We start from the raw sequence: 10,529 nt of genomic DNA on the forward strand, positions 1-10,529 counted from the left end.
AACCTGTGAGGTATCTACCCAGCGGTGAAGCCATAAAAAAGAGCAAGGTCTCTGCAAAGGGACACCAGAGCCAAGCAGCCCCTGTGTGGCCTTGCACCATTGTTTTGTGAAAAGGTATGAGATTAATGATGGAAGTGACGAGAAAGCTGTTTCAGTGACGTGGAAGGTGTAATATGTGTGCCTGGACAAAGGGTGTTCTGCCGTGACAGGGAACTGCTCTGGTTGTGCTGCAAGTCATGAAACCTGGTACAGTCTGTGTCCGTACCCGTGTGCAGGGTGAGAAAGCTGCAGTCATGTAGTGAACTCCTCTTTTTCATACCCAGGCTTCCTTAATGAGGGAATTGGTTAATCCAGGATGGACCATAGATGGCTGCAAGTCTAGGCCCTTAAAGCAAAACAGGGAATAAAACAGCTTGCAACGGAGACTCCGCCTGTATCATCTAGACCGTCCTTATCCACATATTCATTGACTGACAAGAAAGTCTGGAAAATTTGGCCCGTGATCTCTCTTTACGGATTCCTCATCAATTCTTCTTCTATAGTGTCTTACACAGTAGAAATATATCTATTAACTCTATTCATTATTATACATTCTCACCAGTTTCCCAGGTGCAGGAGTCAAACTGAACACTAATCTGCAATGTCCCAGACACGGCCCTCCTATCCTTGCCTTGGAGCAGGACTGGTTGATCCACTTATGGTAGTAAAGACATCCTAGAATGATGCAATCATTTCAGAATCAGGGAGGTGAAAGGGCATATGAAAAACAGACTGACCTCTGGCAGATATTTCTCCTACATATTTAGCTGGGGAGCTGCTTTCAGGCTCAGCCGTTGTACACTGATGAGTACTGATGGTGAAATAGGACAGTGTCCAAAGCTCAGGTCCAGCAGCAGCCCTCAGCTTTGTGTGAAACAGACTGCAGCTGATGAAGGGCCCACAGCATAAGAAGGACATGGACCTGTTGGAGCGGGTCCAGAGGAAGGCCACAAAGATGATCCGAGGGCTGGAGCACCTCTCCTATGAGGACAGGCTGAGAGAGCTGGGGTTGTTCAGCCTGGAGAAGGCTCTGGGGAGACCTTATAGTGGCCTTCCAGTGCCTGAAGGGGGCCTACAGGAGAGATGGGGAGGGGCTGTTTGCAAGGGCATGTAGTGATAGGACGAGGGGCAATGGTTTTAAACTAGAGCAGGGTAGGTTCAGATTAGACATGAGGAAGAAGTTGTTTACAGTGAGGGTGGTGAGGCACTGGAACAGGTTGCCCAGAGAGGTGGTGGAGGCCCCATCCCTGGAGACATTCAAGGCCAGGATTGATGAGGCTCTGAGCAACCTGATCTAGTTAAAGATGTCCCTGCTCACTGCAGGGGGGTTGGACTAGGTGACCTTTAGAGGTCCCTTCCAACCCAACACGTTCTATGATTCTATGATCTCAGACTCTTCTTGCAGTAGAGAGGCATCTGTCACCAGCTGGAGATTCAGAGCTCTGAACTCCTATTGCAATACCAATTTGGTGTTGTTTGGGGCTACCAGGAAGATGTTTTGTTTTGTTTTCCTAGCAGGATAATATTGGCTGGTGATTTTCTCATTTTTACTGAGTTGGCAAAAAAGGAGTTACCTGGGGCTCAGCGAAAACCTCAGAGGCATATTCATAGAATCATAGAATTGCTGAGGTTGGAAGGGACCTTTAAGATCATCAAGTCCAACCTTTAACCCACCCTGACAAAAACCACTTCTAAACCATGTCCCTAAGTGCCCCATCTACCCTTTTTTAAAACACCTCCAGGGATGGTGAATCCACCACCTCCCTGGGCAGCCTATTCCAATGTTTTATAACCCTTTCAGAGAAAAAATGTTTCCTAATATCCAATCTAAACCTCCCCTGACATAACTTGAACCCATTTCCTCTTGTCCTAAAATTGTTTTTAATATTGTCCTAATATTGTTTGCTTCCATTTAAATGCAGCAGAATTTTAAGGCCTGAGTGTGTTAGAAGACATAGCTTAAATTGAACAAGTGCAAAGAAACATTTCTAGGGTGATTAGGAGGACAAAATGCACATCTTCTAAGGAGAATTAGAAGACCTTGTCTTGTTTAGTATAGCCCAGCAAAGACTGAATAGGGGTGTGGCAGCACTTTATAAATATATTTGAGAAGTAAATGTCAGAGAGGGATATTGACTTCATCACATGATCAAATGGCTGTACAGTGAGTAATCCTGAATACATTTGGACTGGAAATCTAAAGGCTTCCAGCTATCTGATGAATGAAGGGCTCAAATACTCTTCTGAGCACTAGAAGCAGCAGCTTTCAGTCTTGTAGGATGGAGCCTGAGAAGCTTATGGACATAATTGTGCAACACAATAGAATAGGAAAACGCCTGAAGATAGAAAATTAAGCTTATATTATGAGTCCCTGGGCATCTGATGTGTCAGTATTCCCAAATGTGTGAGAAAATAGATTAGATCACTGTCATTTTGCATTATACTTATAATAATTCCATGCCTCAGGGCTTCCATTGGAGTTAGGAAATATTTTATTTTATTCCTCTTGATGCATAATCTGTCCTCTACTAGTTTTTTTTGCCTTCCTCTGCAGGTCTGCAGATAGGTAAGTTGTTATACATGGTATTGAAATCTTAGGGTTTATGCGTCCAGCCTCTGGACCTGGAACTCTAAAAGGGTTATTTATCTAGGTCAGCTTGGTAGGCACCATTGATCTCCTTTGTAGCATGGGACACAGCCTCCCTCCCAGAGTCAAATGGAGTTTTATTTAGCATATTCTTTGTAAACCTGCAAACAGACACTTTCAACACGCAAGCCATTTATTCCTCTCTCCCTCCTTTGCCTGACAGAGTTGTCCCGATGCTTACTCGTATCTCTGGGCATCTTTGATTATTCATTATTTGTCTGCCTCCTTTCATCCTCCCAAGTGACAACATCACTTGTTTTTAAAAGAATATCCAGAGGAAAGGCATGTCCAGCAACAAACATCAAGAAGGAAGAAAGACACAAAAGTGTTCACTCCTGGAATGTAAAAGCCTGTAGAGCTGCATGTGTGGTCTCTACGTTACTGTTGACACATCCTCCGAAGTTACTTTCCTCTCAGAGTTAGAAGTCCATCTGGCATTTCAAATCTCTTTCACCGAGTTATCTAAACAAAAGGCTTGAGGTAACCTCCACTCCATGGATGATGATAAGCCCAGGTAAATGCAAAGGATACCTGGGCAAATGAATAAATGAGGTAAATGAATAGCCATTATATCACAGCTACAGCTTTTGAGAATGAGTGAGTTCAACAATATCCCTGGAGAATGTGATTGTCAGCTATTTAAGTCTGTACAGCATTGGAAATATTCAGGAGAGGCTTTTTATGTTCATGGTGTTCACCTTTATGTATTGATACTTATTGACTAAAAGAGATTTGCGTCCAGGAATTCTGAATCATGGAACTTTGTGTCAAAAGTGACCATCTCATGTGTAATCCATAGAAAAGTCTTACTGTAAAGCATAGAAATCACTAATATTTTTTTTGCCAAAATAACAGTGCAATGCATCCTTTACTTTGTTCCGCCTTCAGCCTTGACATCATCTGGCCACATTTTCTTAGAATACAACCTCTACAGTCACTCTGTAGCTGCTCAGTGAGGCAGCTGTGTCTCATGGAATGGTTGGAGGACTGACGATGATCTGATGGTCATTCTACTCCAGATGCAAAAATTCTTGCTTGTCATTGCAGACAGTGACTTTCTAGATTTTCTGGCTAGAATTTCTAAAGCTCTGAGATCATGAACTTTTCTGGACTCCTGCATATAACCAGAGAACCAGGGCCATCACTAAGGCCTTACAGCTCTCCTGCTTTTAACTGTGGGGCAAGCAATAACGCATCTGACCCCTTGGTAGCCCCTTTTTTGCAGAGTCTCCAGCTGGTGACGGATGGCTCTTTACTCCAAGAAGAGTCTGAGAGGTGTCCTGCATCAGCTGCAGTCCCCTCCTCATGAAGTCAAGGGCTGCTGGCAGGCCTGTTTCACTAGTCAGCGCACAGCGCCTGAGCCTGAAAGCAGCACTCCAGCACTCCAGCACCAGGGCACAGCACCAAGGGGACGCACAAATGTAGATTATTACCAGCTCAGGGTGCCGCGTTAGCCCCCAGCCAGCCAAAGGCACTAAGACTCTACGCCACTTAAGTAACAGGTGGATGCCAGTGTGAACCAGGCAAAGTTCACCCAGGCAGACAGTCAAACCCATTGAGTCCAACTTTAAAGGCAGAATGCTGGAATTTCAGTAATTTAGCCTCAAATATTTTATGGTGCCATCAAATAATTTTTGGCTCCTGTAGTTTTAAAACAGACCTCTTGCTCAACTGAAGTGACACAAACAGGGTAAAGTTCAGCAGCAGAAAGTACAAAGTCATGTGCTGAGGGGTCAACAATAAGGAATTTTTACATAAATCTGGAGGAGCCTACAAAGAAGATAAGTTAAAGAGGAGTGCGTTGGTAGATGGGATAAAAACGATGTGCTGCCAGAGTAATGTAGCTTTAAAAAAAAGGCTGATGTGACTGAAAATGGCACTCAGTAAGGTACTTTTAGTAAAGATGGGGAAGTATTAGCACCTTTGTATAAGATGTTCATAAGATTGCATTCGAATCCCAGAACAACACACCCTCATCCTTGATGCCTGCTAAACACTTTTGCTTTGACCCCACTCAATCCTTTACCTTCCTCTTCCCTTAAGTCTCACCACATTCTCGCATTTTCCTCTTTACAGCACACAGCCATAAGAAAGGTCAATTGCAATGCATTTACCAGTAATGAACTTTTCCTCCTTTTTCCTAACATCTTAACATCATCATTGACATCACAATAGTAAGAGGCATGCTTTAGCTTTGTGTTTCTCAGCGCCAATTATACATCCCAAGCTACTATGGAAAAAGTTCAAAGGGGGTGACAAAGGATTAGAAAAGCTAAATTCTTTAAAAAATAGTTAGATTAGTTGCACGATTACTGGCAATGGCTCAGTTCCTTAAAAGTGAGGAGCATATATTAACAGACTCTGTCATACACTGTCACCAGGAACTGTGATCAAGTCCTCACACCCTGATCTTGGAGAAGCTGCTGCTGCCACCAGCTGGTAGTTCACTGGTCCTTGGCTGGAGGGATGAATACACAGCTTACTCAAAGAAGTCCCAGGAAGACAGGTAGGCCCTGAGGGGGTTCACATATACAGAAAGTTACAGAAACATTGCTCCGGCCCAAAGTACATTTTGGAATTTGACAAAAGACAAGACCTGTATTATGTAACAGGATCAACTAATGACAGCAGTCACAGCCGTCAGAGTTGTCCACGGGCTTGACTTGCTAAATGCTTGCTAGAACAGCAAGCATACTAAATTCATAGCATCAGACATGCAACCCTGGTCCTTTTTACATTTAGGTGACATTCATGTCATCACCACTTAGGTTCCAGAAATACATTTTGTGTTGGCAGCTCCTTTGTATTCCAGAAATAGAAATGGCAGTTCCTTGCGTGCTTCACTGCTCCTTCTCTAGGGCCAGTGCAAGGAGGAATCTAGTGAGCACTGTCACGTACCATGCAAAGAACAAATTGTTTGGTGGCTTGATGAATGTTCTGCTCACACTCTGTGGCTGTAGTCATAGATGTTGTAAGAGAAGGGCTTTTGCTCCACCCGCAGGATCAGTGCCGGTCAGTGGCCCTTTCCTACCCTCTCTGTACACATGAAGATGCCCACAGAGATCCTGGATTATCAGAAGATGTATATGTAGCTGTAGATCGGCTCCTGGGCTTGTCATTAGCAAGCGAAAAGATGGAGGCTTCTCTCTATTAGGTTTAGCAACAACATGCACTTTCTCCTGCAACATCCTCTACAAGATGACAGTAGGAGCAAACCTGTGCTTGAGTCCTGGAAGCACCAGGAGGTACTTTGGGACAACAGTACCACAATCACTGGGCTGCTGTGCACTTTAGAAGATGTTTGCCAGGATTGGGCCAGCTGTACTATTGATCAGATCTCACCTGGCTGTTTCATACCTGGTTGTTCCTGTGAAAGTTAATATGTTGCAACTAACTCTATTAGAATAAATCAGTAACTTTGTTTTCTAAAGAATACTGCTTTATCTGGATGCCTGAGACAGGATGGATGACCTCGGACATCCTTGTTTCCAGACTAAAGACATGGGAAATAGAAACCGAGAATCTTCTTGGGTTCAAGACATGCCTTCATAGCAGATTAAATCAGGTCTGTTGTAGACCTAAACCACAATTACAACAGTGGTGATGAATAGTGTTTGTTCTAAACACAACCACTGAGTCATAGCTGGCTATCACAGCAGAATCACATGCAACGCCGCTGCCTTCATAGTTTGTCTGATTTATGATGCCTCAGTCTTTCTTTCCCAGTGAGGCCAAGCTCTCTTTCTCACCCATTGACATCAGCCTTCATGACCTCTGAGTGTATCTATGCTGTACCAGGCGTTGCTTACCTGCTCCAGCCATTTTCAGATACGTTTGCAGACTGAACTCTGGACATCTGCAACCTCTGGGGCATACTCATTTGCCCAGCCATTCATGAGGTGGTGACACCCAGCAAGCCCCGCGATGTGCTCTTTGTGTCCCATTGCACCTTATGCAAAAATGCTGGTTGGCCATTTCAGATAGGGTATTTTATGTTGCAAGGCGTGCTTCTGCCGCTTGTAATACCAAGTCTGGTACTACCATTGCGAGGGTCGCCAGGTCCAGAGAGGCCACATGAACAGATCTGATGCCAAGCCAATGCTCAGCAGCGTAGCAGCAATAATCCAGCATAGGACTGGCCTCCTTTCCCTTTTCTCTACTCTTAGACCTGCCTCCATGCCTCTATGACACCAACCACATACAAGATGCACAGTCCTCCATGAACCCTCATAAAACTGGTACCTTTCCTACCTAAGACAGATAGTCTCTTGAAAGCTGCCACTGTAATTTCTGGCTTTTACCTGCTTTCCCTTGGCCCAAACAATTTTTTGCCTCAGCTTCCCCATGCCAGCCCCCGAGAGGCATCCACCCACAACCCACACAGCAGGATCTGGGAGTCAATGCCTAGCGTGGGGTCTGGCTGACAAGGAGGTCCAAGCTGGGAGGGACATGGCAGGCCCAGCACCATTGCATGGGTGAGCTTATGTCATTCTCACTGTGACCACAGGAGATCGGGGAAGGAGGAGGCAGGGGCTGCACCCTGAAGATAACTTCTTTCCTCCTCCAGGGCTGGACCACTCTACCAGCCTCCCAGCCTGGTATCCTCTCACCCACCGCCAAACATGGACAGACATTTTCTCGTGGGGAGGAGGACTGCCAAGCACAGGGTGTTTACTTCACCTTCGTGGCATATAGTCTTAGCCATAGAGCCAGGTAGTGGTTTAAACTGGGTCTTCACCTACCTCCACCCATCCTTACAAATCTTGCCACAAGAATCATACGTATTCTGACCCCTCCATCTCTAGGCTACGTTTTGTTTCAGAGGTGTTTTGCCTGAACTTACTGAAACCACATGCCAGAAGAACTGCTGAGGCAGGAGGGCCACGAGGCATTCCCCAGAGGGGTGGACATGGCAGTGCTCTGAGGTTTTGTCCAAAGACCTGTACTAGGGAGCAGAAGGGAAGCAGTAGACACAAAGAAGAACCAAATGATATGGTCTGTGAGGTGGTCATCACAAGGGAGGGCTTTTCTTACTCTATCTTTTCAGCCTTCATAGTACGGAAAGCAGTCTGAGAGCCAGTGCTACTACAGCTGCCCTCTTGGAAAGTGAAGCACACTGAATTCCCCTGAAAGTGATGTTTTTATAAGAAGATGATAAGGTTATATGTGGTATGGCCTGAGGCAGGGCTTGTGGAGACATGAGGGACATGAGGCCTGTTGGGATAGTTTTGAACTAGTACGCTGAGCAAGACAAATCTGACACAACCTCATCCATACAGTTTGTAACAAGAGGACCCTGGAGCGATCCCTTATGGCAGACTTCACCTGGAATTCGTCTCACATCAGGCTGGTCCAATCACTCTGAAATCACTTTTGGGAGCAATGTGGCAGACCAGGTGATCCGCTCCTGGGGCTGCTCTTGAGAAAGATTTTATTTGGCAATATTGCCAGCAGAGTTCCCCGGGGGACTGCTACTGGCATAATTTAATAGTTGTATTGATGATCTGGAGGTAAATATAAAATTGCAAATAAAAAAAAGAGCATACAGAAAGGCCATTGGAGTGATAAATAGTGTGGAGAGACTAAATTGAATAGTTTGTTTGTAAAATAAATGCATTTTAATAAAAACAGTTTGCAAAGTCATCTTACTAGGAGCAAATTGTACAACTTCATGTAATTGGAGACTATATTCCCCATAGTGGCAAACTTTAAGGGAAATTAGGGGTCGTCATGTACCAGATCAGCACAAGTTTCCCATTGAATCTTGTGGTGAAGAGGAGTTGGCAGTCCTGCAATGCATCAACAGCAAAGGATACACAAGCAGCGCAGGGCATGGGAGAACAGGGACCAATACCTCTGCAGAGACCAATACCAAATTTCGCTGTGCAGGTCATCTTCCTTTTTCTACTGATATTGAAAAAATAGAAACACTGAAAAAGCTGAAAGTCATTAAAGAAAATGATGTAAAAAGTTCAGTGTGTTTAATTTATCATATAGAAGTCTGAGAGATGATTCAATTATTTGATTAAAGTACAGCATAGATATTTCAGAACAAAACTAACTGGACAAAAAAGCATTTCTTCATCAGGTAGACAGAGGTGTGTAAAGAATTGATAGCTATAAATTAGAGTCTTCTGTAAGTAAAACCTATTTAAAGACTGGATGCTGGACATGAACAGTAAAGTATCCTTCCCAGCGATGCAGGCAGATTGTAAAGGGGGTAGGATATGAACACACAAGAGTGTGAAGAATGAGTTTAACATCGAAGAGTTACTTGAACCCCCACCAAAAGAATAGTAGAAAGAGAGTCATTAGCTCAGTGCCTGCCTGTCTCATAGTGCCTTTCAGGAAGGAATGCCTACCTACGTGATAAGGTATATCAGAGAGCCCACTGGCTGTAATTGTGTCCAAAGTATCCACATGACAGGATGGACTAAAGGAGATAACATGTTCAAGCCTTTTGCCCCACTGTGTTCTGAAGTCCCCCACAGCCTACAGCTGCCTGTGTGCTCATATACTGTGATGAGTTTGAATCTGAGTAGTTCAGAAGCAGCTAGAAGATCTCCGGTTTGAGCTGGAGGCAGTTTGCAGGCTGTTCTGGTGAACATGAGACCCTTCACGTTGATCAGGCTGAACCCTGTAGAGCTCGCTAATTCCAGCCTCTCCTGCATGACTGCACAAACCCCAGGACTACTTCTAGCAGCCGTGCCAGTAGCTCCATACTGGCTGTAACCATGGCTCTACGCAACTTGGTTGTTTAAACACTTTTCACCACATAATTGCCAATGCATAGTTGTGAATGCTAGGTAATTTTTCTGATTTTCTGAAGGACCACGACAACCGTGAATAATCGGTCTACCTTAGAAAAACTAAAAGTGGCGGGGAAGGGCACAAACGCAGGGAGACAGGCGTCCACACTGTGGAACTGTTACAAACGAGCTCATCCAGCTTTTTTGTCTGGACCACCATCATTCTTTTCAGGTACATTTGAGGAGCTGGAATACAAATAAGGGCTGCTGCACGCCTGTTGGACTCAGTGCTGGAGAATGGCCCCAGGTCCATTTCGTTTGCTAGCACGCATGTGATCTGGGAGTCTCAGTGCATCTTATGGCCTAGGGTATTCCCATGCCTTCTTTCCTGCATCTCTGGTAATGAAAAAAGCATCAATTTTAGATACAGTCCTCTAGTTATTCTGAGTTACAGAAAAAAAAAAAGCAGTTATGGGCAAATCAGCCTTGCTTGTTGGTATTATAAAATGGAAAGGGTATTTTTCTAAGAGTACAATATATATATGTATATATGTGGAAAAAAAAATCACATGAAGCTACTTGATAAATATTGAAAGCAACTCTGCATTTCAGAAGAATAGATCTTAATTTCACTTTAAATGACATATGGCGGCAATATGGATGCAATATAAACTGAGCCAGATGAATAAGATTAACACTCCAGGGGAAAAAACCCAGATAATTCTCTTGGTTTCTCAGCACTTTTTTTAAAAACAAAATTAAGAATTAATTCTTTATGGGATGTTAAGGGTACTATGAAATAGAAGTTTTCAGTATTGCCGATCTAGATCACTTGTCATTACACTGTGGAAATAATATTCCTGTCCTGAAACATTTATGCTGTGTCTTGCTGACCTCCGTGGAGCCAGAGTTGTGAGAACAGACTCTGTCATCCAATATCCTTTACCGTCAATAGAAAGAGTCTCATGGGGCTCAGTTATCTTTGGATCAGGTCCCAGAACATCTCAAGATCCACAGAACTTGGAAGAGCAAAAATTATTGTGTGAACAAAATCCTGATCCTGCTGCTTCTTAGATAAATAAATTCAGATGATT

This window comes from Chroicocephalus ridibundus, chromosome 2 (genome assembly GCF_963924245.1).
Source record: "Chroicocephalus ridibundus chromosome 2, bChrRid1.1, whole genome shotgun sequence".
NCBI classification, from domain to species: Eukaryota; Metazoa; Chordata; class Aves; order Charadriiformes; family Laridae; genus Chroicocephalus; species Chroicocephalus ridibundus.